The 13,592-nt window shown below is 42.5% G+C and overlaps 1 protein-coding gene across 8 annotated transcripts in view; it reads right to left on the bottom strand.

Moving 5' to 3' along the window:
• Nucleotides 1-12,874, bottom strand: part of TMCC1 (transmembrane and coiled-coil domain family 1) — a 157,703-nt gene extending 144,829 nt beyond the window's left edge. For 3 of the 8 annotated variants that reach the window (XM_060402946.1, XM_060402947.1, XM_060402950.1), the window contains exons 1-2: nucleotides 12,712-12,874; nucleotides 1,882-2,126 (exon numbers count right to left, since the gene is read on the bottom strand). The gene's annotated coding sequence lies outside the window, so the exon portion shown is untranslated. Of the gene's footprint in view, nucleotides 1-1,881; nucleotides 2,130-7,283; nucleotides 7,405-7,972; nucleotides 8,658-12,711 lie in introns of those variants that run through there. The other 5 variants (XM_060402945.1, XM_027957777.2, XM_060402944.1 and 2 more) reach the window with 3 other exon arrangements.
• Between the last annotated feature and the right edge of the window lie 718 nt (nucleotides 12,875-13,592).

Here is a 13,592-nt window from a genome sequence, read left to right as displayed (position 1 = left end):
TGAGTTTTCAAGTATTAGCTTCCATAGCAAAATAGCACCTGATTCTGCTACTCTTCTTCACTAGATAAAGATGGCTAGAGCTCTCATTATCTGGAAGATTTAGATTAACATTGTCCCACCAAAGTACAAGTCCCTAAGGGGACACAATACCCAAGACACAATCTGACAGTACAAGAACAAAGGGACTGGTGCTCCTTTTAATCTAACATTGCACATCTATAAACGTTCATCAATGTCAGCTGCTTTTCACAGCCACTTCACACTACTTCAGATTATGGTGGCTGCCAAATGAAAAACAAACTATTTGGGACCAGATCATTTAACAGGAACACCCTAAGTAATTCATGTGCACATCAAAGCTTGGAAAGTACTTCCATTTGTTGTTCAGCTGCTAACTACTTACATAAGGCACCATAAGAACCCACCCTTCCCAACCCTTGCCATTCCTCATACACGTTTGTGTCTCAGGACCTTTGCACTTGCCATTTGCTATGCCTGGCATGCTCTTCTCATATTTCTGCATTTCTCCGTCATCTCTTTCAAGACTTTACTAAAATGTCACCCTCTCTGTAAGGTTGTCTGTGATCACTAAATATATTCCTCCCCTCAGTGAGCCCTATTCCCCTTTCCCACTTTTACTTTTCTCATCAGAACTGGTCACCATAGGTTAAAAACTGCATTTTTACTTATTTTGTTTATTCTGTCTCCCTATATATTTATTATACAACATAAGCTCTATAAAAGCAGAGATTTTTGTCAGTTTTCTTCCCCAGTGCCTAGAATATAGTAAGAATTCAATAAATATTTTAAATACATTAAATAAACAAATAAAGTCTCTCTTCAAAACTACCAAAAGATCTTGTAAAATGCTTCCTTATCACACAAATTGAAGTTTTCTCAGCATTACATTACACAAATCTGCTTTTTAAAATATAATGAGAACCTACTATGTAATTAGGCACTATAAACACTAATATTCAACTATAACTAAGCATGGGGATTTAAAAGCTGATTCATGACTAGGCTGTACCATCAAAACTTTGTAGAAATAAAAACTGAGTCTCTGAGTGAAAATAAAAGAGATGCCTACAGCTTTCCACAATGCAGTAACAAGCCTTTATATTGATAAAAACAGTCTTCCACACAAATTGTTTCACTTGATCCTTAACAATCTCATAAGTTTTGTGTAAAACAAATAATAACACATTTTAAAGATAAGAAAATGAACATGCTTTAACTCTCAAAGTATGGCCATAATAATGTCAAAACTAGGACTGAAGTGTCTCAATTTTTAGTTCAAAACTGTATAATATCACATCTCTTCTTGCAAATGATACTGAACCAGACTATAAAATCACACAGCCATACATTATGCTGGAGACAATAAGCTTTCCCAAACTACCCAGTGCCTCTGCAAAATGGGGGCAAATAAAATATTCAATTCATCAAAGTCATGATCTCAACTTGAAGTATAAAAATTCAAACTGCTTCTTCCTGTTACTTATTAGACTAACCCAGAGCCCAGTGACATTCACCAAGATGTAAGAAATGAGCTTGTTATATTATACATCAGGAAAGTTATTACTAGGACTTCCCTGGTGGTCCAGTGATTAAGACTCTGCCCTTCCAATGCTGGGGGCATGGACCTGATCCCTGATTGGGGAGCTAAGATTCCACATACAGTGTGCTGTGGCCCAAAAAACATAAAGGAGAGAAACTTACTGAGCTATGATGACTGCTACAAATAAAGGAAGAACAGGAGTAAGGAAGATGGAGTAAATGAATGAACGAGAACTGAGTTCCACTGAGGAAAGAGGCAGTGTTATGATGTCATACTGCTCTAAGTGATGTAATTTTGCAATAGAAGAAAAAAAGACATACCTCCTCAAAATCCAAGCACAACAGCTTTCCTTCCTTTGCATAGATGAGGATGAACAGTTATAATCCAGAATGTTCCCAAATATTTATTTTTTTAAAAGATAGAGAAATAGAAAATCCATGTGAAAAGACATCCAATCTGGGAAGATGGAGACTGTCTTCTAAGTCTTATGATCAAGAGCAGCTGTTCACCAACTGTCAGAATCTGAAGAAAGTGCTGTCGGTGTGTCTTCTCAAGAGAGTAATACCTGCTGGGACAGAGAAGCAAGAAGAAAAAAAATTACTACTGAATGCAAGTGTCTGGCTAGCAAACAATTAGCAGTTGTTAGTCTGCAAGATTTTTCAAGGTGATAAAATGTGTATCAGAAGATCACATGGAGATAAATACAAGTGACCTAGCCCATCCAGGCTGGGGTTATCAATAACAGCAGCAATTCAGCTCTCTGGTCAATAATAAATAAGCAGTAAAGAAAATATAAAAATCTATTTCACATTTTCTATCTCAAGATGATGGTCATATCATACAACTAAACACAGGCAAATAATATTCATCTGCCAAAGACACCAAAGCACTCTGCTAACTTTATAAATACTGTAGAACTACCAACGCAGATGTCTGTGTCAGCAGATAATACAGAATAATCTTGCAAACAATACATATTTAGGTCTGGAAGGAAAGCAAAGCTGATGTGGAAGTGAAGAAATATTTCTAAAGTGTTAAAAAAAAACACAAAAACAGACTGTCAACCTGGAATTCTATGCCCAGAGAAAACAGCCTTGATAAATCAAGGCACGTTAAAGACTTCTTCAAACAGACAAAAATCCATGAAAGGATCCATCACCAGCAAATCTGAACTACAAGAAATATTAAAAGAAGTCCTTCTTTCAGAAGGAAAACATACCAGGTAGAAGTCTAGAACTACACAGAAAAAAGACCACTGGAAATGAGATAGCCGATTCACCCACTTATTAAAATAAAGAAAAAATACTAAAAAGATACATATAACACACATATCTTCCAAAATAAAGAACCTTGATTAACAGAACTCATTTCCCATCACACATTCCTGTAAACTAGAGAGTCAATATTATCATTTTTACAAAAAGAAGTCTCAAGGTACAAGCTATTTGTCCAGTAGTACTGAGTCTTTTAAGGATGTGAAATTAAAATATTCTTGGTTCTAGTCCAGTGTTCTACACACAAACTCTTTTAAAGTGCCTGCCTGAAAAGAATTTCTTGGACTAAATTATGATGGCAGTTAATACATAATTTATCTATTTCCCATCATCTCCAGGGAATCCCAAAGTCACTTAAGACACTACAAAGATAGCAAAGAATGTTTCTCGCTTTCAATAAGTCTGAAAAACAACATTAGCTTTTAAATAAATTGGTCAGGTTACTCTAAACTTTCTAGAAGAAGAAAACATTTGCCAGGTCTTCTTGAGGAAAATTAATTTGTCAAAGCAGTAAGAGCAAAACAAAGCTTCAAGGCTGGAATAGGAAAAAGAAAACACTAATATTTAATGCCACTCTATCATAGTCCAAACCTCAGAGGGAATGTGGTTAGTAAGAATAAAACCTCTATAAAATCATTGATGCCAAACAGATTACAGAATGGGAATCCTGCCTATTATCCCTCTAAATACAAAATGTTAAACACAATTCATACATTCAGAGATTCCTCAAGACTACAGGCAGATCTTATAATAAAACTTCACAGTGAGTGAATCTCACTCTCTGAAAGACTAAATGGTATACAACATAATTCAGGAAATTCCTCTTAACAGAATTCAAAGGGAAAGCTACTAATGTCACACTATCAGGACCAACTTTCTTTACTGTGCGAAGACAGCAGAAAAATTAAGTGATTTCAGTATTCAATGATGAATATCATGCCAAGAGAAAAGTATCATTCTTTCAGCACTTTACCACAAGTAAGCCATCAAGCACCTTTGCCTCTTATTATAAAAGTAAAGTTTATCAAAAGAAATATATTGGTTATAAGCCTAAGAGATTTTAAAACATATGTTCAAACAAACCACTTATACATGAATGTTCACTGCAGCATGATTCATAACAGTCAAACAGTGAAAACACCACCAATGTCCATCACTGACGAATGATTCAACAAGATGTGGTATATTCATACAATGATCATGACTCAGCTACAAGAAAGACATAAATACTGAAGCATGCTACAACGTGGATCAACCTTAAAAACATCAAGTAAAAGAAGCCAGAAACAAAAGGCCATATATTATCTGACTTCATTTAAATGAAACGTACAGAATAGGCAAATCCACAGGGACATAAATCAGACCAGTGGTTGCCAAAGCATGAGGAAAGGAACTGCTCAATGGATACGAGGTTTCATCTTGCAGTGATGAACATGTTCTGGAACTGGACAGTAGTGGTGCCAGTGGGTGCACAAATTTGTGAACATGCTAAAAGTCTCTGAACCACACATTTTAAGTGGTGAAAATGATGGATTTTATGTTATATGAATTTTACTTAATAGAAAAAAAAAAGAAGTGTTTCTAATTGTTATTTAGTACCTATACCACCTTACCTGCCTCTTGAGAAATCTGTATGCAGGTCAAGAAGCAACAGTTAGAACTGGACATGGAACAATAGACTGGTTCCAAACTGGGAAACGAGTATATCAAAGCTGTATATTGTCACTCTGATTATTTAACTTATATGCAGAGTACATCATGTGAAATGCCAGGCTGGATGAAGCACAAGGTGGAATCAAGATTGCCAGGAGAAATATCAATAACCTCAGATACACAGATGACAGCACCCTTATGGCAGAAAGTGAAGAAGAACTAAAGAGTCTCTTGATGAAAGTGAAAAACAAGAGTGAAAAAGTTGGCTTAAAACTGAACATTCAGAAAACAAGTGGTCCCATCACTTCATGGCAAATAGATGGGAAAACTGTGGAAACAGTGACAGACTTTATTTTCTTGGGTTCCAAAATCACTGCAGATGGTGACTGCAGCCATGAAATTAAAAGATGCTTGTTCCTTGGAAGAAAAGCTATGATCAACCTAGACAGCATATTAAAAAGCAGAGGTATTACTTTGCCAACAAAGGTCTGTCTAGTCAAAGCTATGGTTTTTCCAGAAGTCATGTACGGATGTGAGAGTTGGACTTTAAAGCATGCTGAGCACCGAAGAACTGATGCTTTTGAACTGTGGTGCTGGAGAAGACTCTTAAGAGTCCCTTGGACTGCAAGGAGATCCAACCAGTCAATCCTAAAGGAGATAAGTCCTGAATATTCATTGAAGGACTGATGCTGAAGCTGAAATTCCAATACTTTGGCAACCTGATGCAAAGAACTGACTCATTGGAAAAGACCCTGTTGCTGGGAAAGATTGAAGGTGGGAGGAGAAAGGGGTGACAGAGGATGAGATGGTTGGGAGGCATCACCAACTCGGGACGAGCATTTGAGCAAGCTCCAGGAGTTGCTGATGGACAGGGAGGCCTGGCAGGCTGCAGTCCATGGGGTTACAAAGAGTCGGACACAACTGAGTGACTAAACTGAACTGCTCCAAAATCCCTGCAGATGGTGACTGCAGCCATGAAATTAAAAGACGCTTACTCCTTGGAAGGAAAGTTATGACCAACCTAGATAGCATATTCAAAAGCAGAGACGTTACTTTGCCAACTAAGGTCTGTCTAGTCAAGGCTATGGTTTTTCCAGTGGTCATGTATGGATGTGAGATTTGGACTGTGAAGAAAGCTGAGCGACGAAGAATTGATGCTTTTGAACTGTGGTGTTGGAGAAGACTCTTGAGAGTCCCTTGGACTGCAAGGAGATCCAACCAGTCCATTCTGAAAGAGATTGGCCCTGGGATTTCTTTGGAGGGAATGATGCTGAAGCTGAAACTCCAATACTTTGGCCACCTCATTCAAAGAGTTGGCTCATTGGAAAAGACTCTGATGCTGGGAGGGATTGGGGGCAGGAGGAGAAGGGGACAACACAGGATGAGATGGCTGGATGGCATCACTGACTCAATGGACGTGAGTCTGAGTGAACTCCGGGAGTTGGTGATGGACAGGGAGGCCTGGCGTGCTGCGATTCATGGGGTCGCAAAGAGTCAGACACGACTGAGTGACTGAACTGAACTGAACTGAAACTGAACTGAGCTCCCACTACTTAACAAAATGCTGTGTTCATAAAAATCTTTCAAAACTGCTTTTTAAAAATTCAATATACCAACATTCTAGAAAAGAACAGAGACAGTGACTAGATCAGTGATTGTCAGGGTCTGGTGAGGCGGGAAGTCAAATAGGTGAGGCTCGCGTGTTTCAGAGCAGTGAAACTACTCTATATGACAGTGTAATGGTGAATAAAAGATAGCAAGCATTTGTCAAAACCCATAAAACTTTTTTTTAAATTTAAAAAACATTTAATGGCTTTCCATTCTTTTTATAGTGAAATTCAAATATTTTTCCATGTCCAATGGAGCATGATCAACCCTTTCTGTGTATCTCTCTCCTCCTGGTTTGCCATGGCCTTTTTTTTAAATTAATCAATTCATTTTCATTGGAGGCTAATTACTTTACAATATTGTAGCGGTTTTTGCCATACATTGACATGAATCAGCCATGGTGAACATGTGTCCCCCATCCTGAACCCCCCTCCTCCTCCCTCCCCTTAAACCCCCAGAACTTTAAGGTAGCGTAAATTCATGTTGAGGTTAAGAATAGTTACATACAGAAATATTTAAAGATATGTGTATATACACAACTTTATATATACACTCATCTCCTTGCTCTCTCACTCAAGAGTGCGGAGAAGCAACAACACTCTGACAGCAACCAGCCAACCCGGCACTCAGATCTCGGTTTCTAATACCATTTCCCCATAAAAGGAACTACAGTGCCTTAGAAGAATGACCATACAACTGAGGCATTACATAAAAGATGAACCTGAAGCATTTTATGTTGCCAGAAAGAAAGTATTCACACACACGCATAGCCAAGGGAGTATGTCAAAGGAAAGGGATACAGAAAGCCAACTGAAAGAGCTACAAATGGCCAGAGCTGAACAATTTGAGCAATGAAATTTATGTAGGTACTCCACTTCAAAGGAGGTAAAGCGTAACTCATCACTCATTAAGTGTGGGCTACGCCTAGTGACTCTCTTCCAGAGCACAGTACAGAAAGAGAGGAACAAAAGGGTAGCTTTACAGTGGAGAAAACAGACACTAGCACCAGTTAAGTGACCGAGGTTAACAACATCACTGACAGAGTCACGTCAGCAGTATGTACTCTTGATACGCGATGAGAAGGGTGCTTTACCTCTGTGGTCTTCCTTCCAAAGTCGTATTACATTAATCTACTATTAGAAAAACATCAGACAAACGTCTGGTTGAAGGATATTCTATGAAAATACCTGATCAGTTATCTTCAAAATTGCCAAGGCCATTAAAAACAAGGGAAGTCTGACATATTGCCTCGATCAAGAGGGGCCAAGGGGCCATTATTGAACGTAATGTGCCATCCTGAATGGGATCCTGGAAAACAAAAAAGGACATGAAGGAAAACGCTGTGGACCTCCGAATAAAGTATAGACTTAGTAATGATGTACTAATACCAATTCATTAATTGTGCAAGCGTAACACACTAATCCAAGATGTTAATAATAGGGGATACTGGGTATGGGACAGCAACTCTACTATCTTCCCAATAATTCACTAAATCTAACACTGTTCTAAATAAAATGTTGTCTTTTAAAGTTTTTATTTTTAGAAAGTTGTAAACATTGTATATGGTCTTGGCTCTCAAGAAGCTTGCTGTCTCATTGTGAGGTAAGATATATGCTCATGAAAGAAGTATAAAATACAAAAATAATATTGAGAAATACAGATAAAAGTATCAATGTTAAGGAATGTAGCTCTAGAATTATACGGGAAGACTTTGTCAAGGAGGTAAAACCTGAGTTTACACCTTAAAACAGACTTCAAGGTCCCAAAGCAAAAAAATGAACAATGACCAGGACACTTATAAGAACCAGAAGGGTGAATAAGGAAAAACGAAAAGAAATGAAGGGCTTGCCAAGTGGCTCAGTGGTAAAGAATTTACCTGCCAATGCAGGAGACATAGATTCGATTCCCTGGAGAAGAAATGGCAACCCACCCAAGTACTCTTGCCTGGAAAATCCCATGGACAGAGGAACCTGGCAGGCTACAGTCCATGGGGTCGCAGAGTCAGACATGACCTAGCGACTAAACAACAAGAAAAAGAAATGAGAGGATTCAGCCCTAAGGTCACGGGGCAGAACTAACAGGGTTACGTCATATGCCCATTTAACTTAAAAGCTGACCTCTGGGAAAATGTGACCAACACTCAAGGACACAGGGAGTGACAGCTGCTCTGCAGAGCCACAACAGGAAATGCCAGTTTGGAAAGACAGGAAGCAGGTGGCCAAGTTCTTCTCTACAACTTTCCAAAGGATAGTGTGCATGTGAGCCCAATGAAGCCAAAATTCAGATTCAAATCCTGCAAACATTTACTGACCACTTACATATTATTTAATATGCACAACATATCTGTAAACATTTATTAATGTTTTGCATTTATCCATTTAAGAGGCTTAAATTTATACATTAAAAGGCATAATGCATAAATACAATAAAATTAACCCTGCAACAAAGCAGGAACACAGTAAAATTCACTGTCTGATAAGGCTGTGATAGTTCTTAAAAGGCAAAAAATTTTCTGAAGGCCTACATATCAATGTAATAAAATTTTTTTTCCTCTTGTTCCTTCCTTCAATCAAGCTTAGTGGCTCCCGGTCTGAAAAAGTCTTAAGAATTAAACACGATTATATATGCACAAACATGCACACTATGCTTTTAAAATAATTTAAGGGATTTTCAAGCATAGTTTTCATCTTATGTAATGTTTGTCTCAAGCACTGACATCAGAACCGAATCCTGGAGACGAGGTGCAGCCCCCATTGCAGGCTTCCTCCGTGGGCACAGGAAGGCAGCCTCAGGGAAAGGAGGCGGAGAGGCCGAGTCCCACCACAACGTGAAGGGTATTCTGACAACAATCAGAGCAATTGAAAAACGGTCTGGGCTACCTCACAGGAATGAATTTTCAGTCATCAGAGGAGTTCAAATAGAGGCTGAAAAATCACTGAGAACATCTGAGAAGAGAGCAATTGGGTAAGAAGCTAAGATCTCTTCCAGGTCTTCGATTCTATAACATGTAGACTGTAAAAACCTGTCAGGAGCGCCAAGTAGTTGAGAAGGACAAAATGAAAAGAAGACATCAAGGCAAGAATGACACAGTATGTGACGTCAACGCTGGGGACCACAGCCCTGCATGCATGTTCAGTCGTGTCCAATTCTTTTCTGACCCCGTGGATTGCAGCCTGCCAGGCTCCCCTGTCCATGGGATTTTTCCAGGCAAGAATACTGGAGTGGGTTGCCATTCCCTGCTCCAGGGGATATTCAAGACCCAGGGATCAAACCTGTATCTCTTGAGTCTCCTGCATTAGCAGGTGGATTCTTTACCACTGAGCCAAAAAGCCAGAAGCTCGCTTCTACCTGCAAGTGTTTGTCCTTGCTATTTCATCTGCCCAGGAAGCTCTTCCATCTCAATGACAGGCCACAGCTCAAATATCTTCTCAATGATGCCTCCCCCATCAACACTGCCAGGCACTGACTTATCAGATCGACTTGTTTTATTTTCTTCATGGTTCACACTATTTAGGAGTCAGTAAACTTTTTCTATAAAATGCCAGGCCACAGACCAAATCCAGTCTGTCCCATGTTTTTCTATGGCCTATGAACTGAGAATGGTTTTTAGATTTTCAAAAGGTGAAGGGAAAAAAAAAATCAAAAAGTAGAATTCAATTATTTTGCGATACGGGAAAACTGAATGAAATTAAAATTTCCGCATCCTAAGTTTAATTAGAAGATGGACACACTTGTTTCTGTACTGTACTGTCTGTGGATGCTTTTGTACTTAAACAAGAGAGCTGAGTAGCTGCAACAGAGACTGCATGGCGCGTAAAGCCTAAAATATTTCGTTTCTGGTCCTTTCAGAAAGTTTGCTAATCACTGATTTGTAGCATTACCTCTATTTGCTTATTTGCTAACCTCATTCTCACATACACAAAATCAGTTTCAATGCAGGCAGACCTTCCCCCACACTGTAGCCCAGTACCCACCTAGAAACAATCCTGGAACAAATTAAGTGCTCAATAAATACTTGAATAATAAATTAACAAGTGCGTGTGTGTTCAGTCACTCAGTCGTAACCAACCCTTCCTGACCCCTTGGACTGTAGCTCAACAGGCTCTTCTGTCTATGGGATTCTCCTGGCAAGAATACTAGAGTGAGTTGTCATTTCCTCCTCCAGGGGATGTCCTCGACCCAGGGATCAAACTGTCTCCCGTGTCTCCAGCACTGCAGATGGATTCTTTACCGCTGAGCCAGGGCGGCTTCCCAATAAATTAATAAGTGATCCATAAATGACACTCTGAAGAGTTCAAACTTAAGCCTTCAGCCATTATAGTCATGTATGGATGTGAGGGCTGGACCATAAAGAAGGCTGAGCACCAAAGAATTGACACTTTCAAACTGTGGTCTTGGATAAGATTCTTGAGAGTCCTTTGAACAACAAGGAGATCAAACCAGTCAATCCTAAAGGAAATTAACCCTGAATATTCATTGTAAGAACTGATGCTGAAGCTGAAGCTCCAATACTCTGGCCACTTGATGCGAAGAGCCGACTCATTAGAAAAGACCCTGATGCTGGGAAAGATTGAAGGCAGGAGGAGAAGGGGATGACAGAGGGTGAGATGGTTGGGTGGCATCACTGACTTAATGGACACGAGTCTGAACAAGCTCCGGGAATTGGTGATGGACAGGGAAGCCTGGTGTGCTGCAGTCCACGGGGTCACAAAGAGTTGGACATGACTGAGCAACTGAAACAGCAACATACATAACAAGCATCAGAAAAGGGGAAATATTCTAGCAGAGACAAGCAAAGAGTTTAAAGTAATGGTAGTCATCAATTACTGCAGGTCACTGGGTTTCTTCACCAAATTGTACAGGGTTTTCTGTGCTCATACAAGATTTTCTCATCTACTGTAAGGTGTCAGAACACTGTCAGCTGATTGTACTTCTGTTTACCTTAAGATGCAAATAATGCTGAGAAATCTCATTTCCTATACACAGTACACAGCACCCACACCATGCTAAATCTTAATAAGTGCTCATAATTTTAATAGATCTAGATCATGTGCTAATGAATTTTTAATATCTGATTCCTCCCTATTCTGCTGATCAGCAATCTATTCTGCAAGCAGCTGAAAACTCCTCAGAAATGAAAAGGTTACCGCCCACAGACCAGAAGCAGCTTTTTAATCTTTCTATACTAGCCAGAGAGTGGGTGTGAGATTTCAAAAAAAATACAAGCCAACTCTGTCGGTAGAGGACAAGGAATTGTCGCATTAAAATCCCACCTATAAGCATCATTTGTTACATGACACTAGTAAAACTACCACCTACTCATTATCGGAGCCGCACTCCTCTAATCTACAGTTGGGGGGAAAATGCTATCTACCTCCTGGAGGAACCCTGTCCTTAACATTTCCATAAGGTTCTCTCCTTCCAGGGTTTGCAACAATTTCTATACACATGTACTTCAAAGACAAGGATCTGGTTTAAGTCAATAACTCCCAAATGTTAGATACATTTGATCAGAAGGCTTAAATCAGTTTTGCTTTGTTTTAAAGCAGCTACCTGCTTTTTAATGACTTAGGAATTCAGACGTTTCACAAAGATGCTTGTGGTACAGGTACCTCCGATAAGTATGTCAGACTTATAGCAACCATTTTGGATTAGGACATGTGTGTGTTCATCTTCCCTTCCTCTATGACAAGTGAGGATGAAAAGGCAGCCTGCAAAAGCATTGGCTAAAATCTTCCAAGACTTATGTGTAAGCTGTCGCCAAAGAAGAGGGAGGAAATTAACCAGTAGCTCAAGTGGAGTGCTTCAAGAAGCTGCTGCAGATTCACCTGGGGGGATGTTCACGATCAATGTTAGGGATGATCCACAAGAACCCCTGGACAAGCACTACACGCACCTTTGCTTAAACTGAAAAAGCTGTGGAGTCTGCAACTTACAAACGGATCTCTGGCCCTTCACGGAAGGGACAATTCACTGAGCCCCTTTCCCTTTCCCACAAGGGTTAATAAAAGACACCTTAGGGCCCAGCCAACCCAGACTGCCATCCTACCGAGCACCACCTATTATTCTCCACGTTCCCAGAACTGCCGGCTCCCTCCTCCCTCCAAACGACAAGTTCGAAAATCAAAACAAAAGGTGCTAAAAACTGGTTTCAGGTGTCAATGGCTGAGTCCTAGTGGCCAACTTCTGGGGACGCCAGGGCGACCGACGACGGTTCGTAGGACCCCCTGACCAACAGTCCCTCGGCCCTGGGCCCACATCCTCACGCTCCCCTCTGTCCCCGCGGCCCCGGAGGGGGTGAGGAGAAGGGGGCGAAACAAGGAGGTTGGGGAAGAAGAAACCTCCAGGGTCAAAATGACAGCGGAACGCGCCGGGAGAGGAGAGAGGCCCGGCAGGATGCTGGGGGTCGAGCCCTAGGCCCCGGGGCTTCCGGCCCCGCTCGGGGGCGACCGAGGGTCCGAGCCGCGCCAGGCCGCGAGCCGGAGGCCCCGGGCGGCGTCGGCGGCGCCGCCTGGCCACGGTCACCACCTCACCATTCTCCCCGCCCCGGGGCGGAGGGCCGGCGAGAGGGGGCCCTGGCCGCCTCCAGCGTCCGGGGCGGGAGCACTCTCTTACCGGTGGGGAGGGGAGGAGCAGCCGGCGTCTCCTCCAGCGCCGTCGCTCGCGCTCAAGCGCCGGCTCCTGCCGCTGCGGCCGCCGCGCCCGATCCATCCCCCCCACCCCGACCACCCCCCTCCCGGCCCTCCCCCCGCGCCGCCTCAGCCGCCGCCGCCTCAGCCACCGCCGCCTCAGCGGCCGCCTCAGCCGCCGCTACCGCCGCCAGAGTCCCAGCGCGGGAGCGCGAACCGGCGCTAGGAGGCCAGAGCGCGCGCGCGCGCCCCGCCGGCCGCCGCCACCCACAACCTCCGCCCCCGGCCGGCGGCGCACGCGCGGGGTGGCGGCGGGCGCGCGCACGCCTCAGGAGGAGGCGGGGACGGCCTCCGGAAGGCGTGGCCCCGCCCACCCACGCGGTCGCTGGGCAGCGGGCTCCTCGGCGACAGGTGGCCCGCGGGCTGATCCAGGTGCGCTCTTCACCGCCACGGCTCCGGGAACCGACTTCCTCCGACCTGGCCCGGCTTTATGAGAGCCAAGGTTTGAGCGAATTTTGGGCAGTCGCTCCGGGTCCCTCACCTGTTAGTGCCTACCTTCAGTCGAAGGCCTTCTCTCCCCGGTTCCGGCAGGGTTTCGGCCGCTGCTGGCAAAAGGGCATGTTAGTATTTCGCAGCCATCAACCTGTCCCTTTGTTATTCCATGTTCCTAACTCATTTATTCCTTCATCACGTACACATTGAGGCTCCGTATGGGTGCTGGGCCTCATATGAGTTACTGGAAGCCCTACGTGGGAACAGTCTTGACGTTAGAACTGGTGGAGAAGGCAAACGTTAAAGGGAGACTCACACAAAATTTAAATCTGTTCATAGTAAAAATGTCTTCTGAGAGGTGCATGGTGTTAAAAG

Source organism: Ovis aries, chromosome 19 (assembly GCF_016772045.2).
Source record: "Ovis aries strain OAR_USU_Benz2616 breed Rambouillet chromosome 19, ARS-UI_Ramb_v3.0, whole genome shotgun sequence".
NCBI lineage: Eukaryota > Metazoa > Chordata > Mammalia > Artiodactyla > Bovidae > Ovis > Ovis aries.
The sequence above is the reverse complement of the archived record's forward strand: the minus strand, read 5'-3'. Positions and strand labels throughout refer to the sequence as shown.